Source organism: Egretta garzetta, unplaced genomic scaffold (genome assembly GCF_000687185.1).
Source record: "Egretta garzetta isolate BGI_Z169 unplaced genomic scaffold, ASM68718v1 scaffold345, whole genome shotgun sequence".
Classification (NCBI taxonomy): domain Eukaryota; kingdom Metazoa; phylum Chordata; class Aves; order Pelecaniformes; family Ardeidae; genus Egretta; species Egretta garzetta.
The window spans coordinates 349,678-353,156 of NW_009259692.1; positions in this window are offsets into that span (position 1 = coordinate 349,678).

Consider the following 3,479-nt stretch of genomic DNA (forward strand, 5'->3'; position numbering starts at 1 on the left):
CCCTTTCGGTGAAGAAGTTTTTCCTAATGTCCAGCCTAAACCTGCCCTGGCGCAGCTTCAAACCATTCCCCCTCATCCCATCATCTGTTACCAGGGAGCAGAGGCCGACCCCCCCCTCCCTACAGCCTCCATCAGGCAGTTGTAGAGGGCGATCAGGTCTCCCCTCAGCCTCCTCTGCTCCAGACTAAACACCCCCAGCTCCCTCAGCCGCTCCTCGCTCCTCGTATGACTTGTGCTCCAGACCCCTCACCAGCTTGGTTGCTCTCCTCTGGACATGTTCCAGCAACGCAACATCTTTCTTGTAGCCAGGGGCCCAAAACTGAACACAGTACTTAAGGTGCAGCCTCACCAGCACCGAGTACAGGGGCACGGTCCCTGCCCTGCTCCTGCTGGTCACACTATTTCTGATACAGGCCATAGCACAGTTTCCATTCACCGTACGGCTCCCATTCACTTCTGTAGCATTTCACCAGCAGGAGAGAAAGCAAAATTGCTGCCTGAAGCGCTGGGGATTCAAGCCAGCAGCACTGGATCCCCCCCACTCACCAGATCCTCTCAGTCCCACGCAGTTAAATCCGTGTGGGTGACCAGTTAACCAGCACTGTCCCATGCACGCAGAAAACAATAATTTACAAAATTATTTTTACATTTTTACAAAACCCCACTCATTTCCTCAGCCAGACGTCCATCGCCCTTGCAGCCCGTACTCCATTTATCATCGTAGCAATCTCCATGCGAGGCAAATGGCCCAACTGCTGCACAGGGGCCGGCAGGGATTATCTGGCACCCCACACCCTGCAGCAGAGGCCAAAACTGGACAGGGTTCCTTGCACTGAAGTTGGCGTTTGAGCCCACAAATCACCCTTCTGCCGTCTTGAAAAGATAAAAACCACGTGGAAAACAGAACTGGTTCTGCTTTAATCTGAATTTTTGCCTACCACTTGACAGAGTCAGCTCTCACCCGATCGCTGCTTCTGATCCTAAGCAGCTTCAACATGAACAGCAAACCTTAGCGGTCAGTGTGTTTAAAGAGCAAAGTGAGGAAAGAACGTAAGATTTTTAAATTATAAAATGATCATAGAGACTTCTCTGAATTGGTTTTGACAAGACCGTGTTCTTTCATTCCTAACATCTGCTGACCCATGGATCTCTCCAGACCGAGCAGCAACCATTGAACCTGTTCTAGGTTTACTCCCGAGCACCAATAACAAAGGCTTGGCTGGTCAAAATTCCTCCTGCAGGTTCAATGGACCAGGAAAATGCAGCAATCTCATCAGGGAGCCAGGGAATGCCGCAAGCAGCTCCTGCTCCTTGCTGACGGACTGTGCATACCATCCCTACATCCACGTGAAAGAGCTGAGCAGGAGACTGCTGGCCTCTGAAAAGTGCAGCAGATCAAGAACCACCTGTACAGATCTTGGTGGGACTGGAGAAGACAAAACTGCTTGACCAAAGCCCAAAAGCAATATGGGGAGATATGGCTGCAATAAGAGAAGAAAGCAGCAAAATCTTGTAGGCGCAGTAGTGGTAGAATGGGTCAGAAATGAGGAACAGCGATGCCAATCTCTGCATTCCCGCGGAAGGGGCTGGGAGCAAACACGAAAGAATTAAGCGAGAAGAGGCGATGAACGTCCTCACCGGCACCCGAACTCACCAGGGCCAGCTGGGGCCACGTCGCTCATTGTGGATTTGCTGCAGGTGCTATTACAGCGTACAGGTAAAACACTGCACTGAAGCAACAAAATACTCGAAATTCAACAGAACAACCAGGAAAACATCGTGACGCACCCGAAGGACTTAAACGCCTTCAGCGGCGTTGAGCTGGTTTGCTACGTTACCCATTGGGGTGCCGGCAAACGCTTTGCAACTGGATACAGAACTATTTCAATGGCCAAGAAAATTTCTAGACACAAAATGCACAGCAAGGAGGGCTTTACATGCGAGGATTTCAAAGCCCATTCGTTTCATTCTGTTTCCTGGGAAAGCCTTTTTACCGAGGGCCTGGAAAAAATGAAGTTAATGTAAAATGAAGTCAAAATGAAGTGAAGACACCGGTTGTGTCTCCCGCTTCTCTTCCTGTGATACAACTGAGAAATGGAACAGGGACAGACAGTAACAGAAATTAAGTAATCAGAAAGTCATTAAGTAATCAGAAATTAAGAGTTATTTTATCACCAGAACATGTGATGTGTCCTGTATCATCCTGATACCTCGAGGACAGGCGTCACCGGCTCTGCAGCACCACCCCCAAGCCAGGTTTTCCATGCAGATTTCCTTTTCTTAATTTTTTTTTCCTGCACTGGGAAGAGAGAGAGAGAGAGAGACGCGTCTTAGAGCTGCAGGGAACAACCAAAGGATCTGTTGGTTTGATTTCATTTTAAATCTTGATTTCAGAGAGATAAACCAATCCAAACATAAGAGAATAGAGGAACAATAGAAGCAATAACACTTGTACATAACTTTACAAGGAAATTTGAGAACAACATTTTTTCCATAAAATCCCATTCTGTACTAGCGATTTTTATGAATGCAGAAAACTGATGGTTATACGGCTTTTTCCTGCTAGGAGTTTCCCCCTTTTATTCCAACAGATATATTATAGAAATAGCGAGTGATTTGTTAACTTATTAATTAAACTTATTTGAATTTTGATGGAATCGTTTTCAGTGTACGGCGACCACCGAACAGCTCTGTAACGGCCCCAGCATTGCGTCCCTTTGCTGGCCTCCATCCTAGGTCAGGTACAAAATAAATATTCCCTTGATACGGACTCCTGGAGGTCTCTGCACCAACCTCTCACTTGACACAGGACCATCACCTTAATCCCTGGAGCAGGAACCATGGATCTCTTTGCCAGCTTTAAGGCGCTGCTGCCCCTGGCTGACACGACAGCAGTAAGTCCAAGCAATAACGCAGCACAGCGGGCAGGGCAAAAGAAACAACCCTGAAGTGCAATAAGACTGAAAAATTCTGCCGCTGGGATGGCCTAACCCCACGCCAGGGACCCCGTGCAGCTCCTCTGCCCGTACCAGTCCATCCCCGCGCTGGGAAGCAAACAGATCCAGGAAGGGGCACCAGGCCAAGGCTTGCTGCTCCGGTGGCCTTTCCTTGTATCCTCCAGGGAAAAGAGGATTTCCCCTGCCCCACACAGAGGAAAACATGGAACATTTGAATGCTGGGCCATATGGCTGTGTGCTAGCAGGGGACACACATGTACCTGACCATGTTGAGGCTAAAGACCATGAGAACATTTTGATGGATACCCGGGAAGGAGCAACAGGAGGTTATTTGCCCTCCTAACTTCTTTTTCCCCTAAAGCATCTAGATTTTTTATGGAAACCTCTTATGCAAGTAATAGCGACAGCTGTCTTCATCTGATGCAGCAACCCAAAAATAAGATACAAGAGTAGATTCCTGCTTCTGCGCCACCGCAGTTAACTGGTGAGGCAAAAGTTAAAAACCCAGTCCTTTAAAAATAC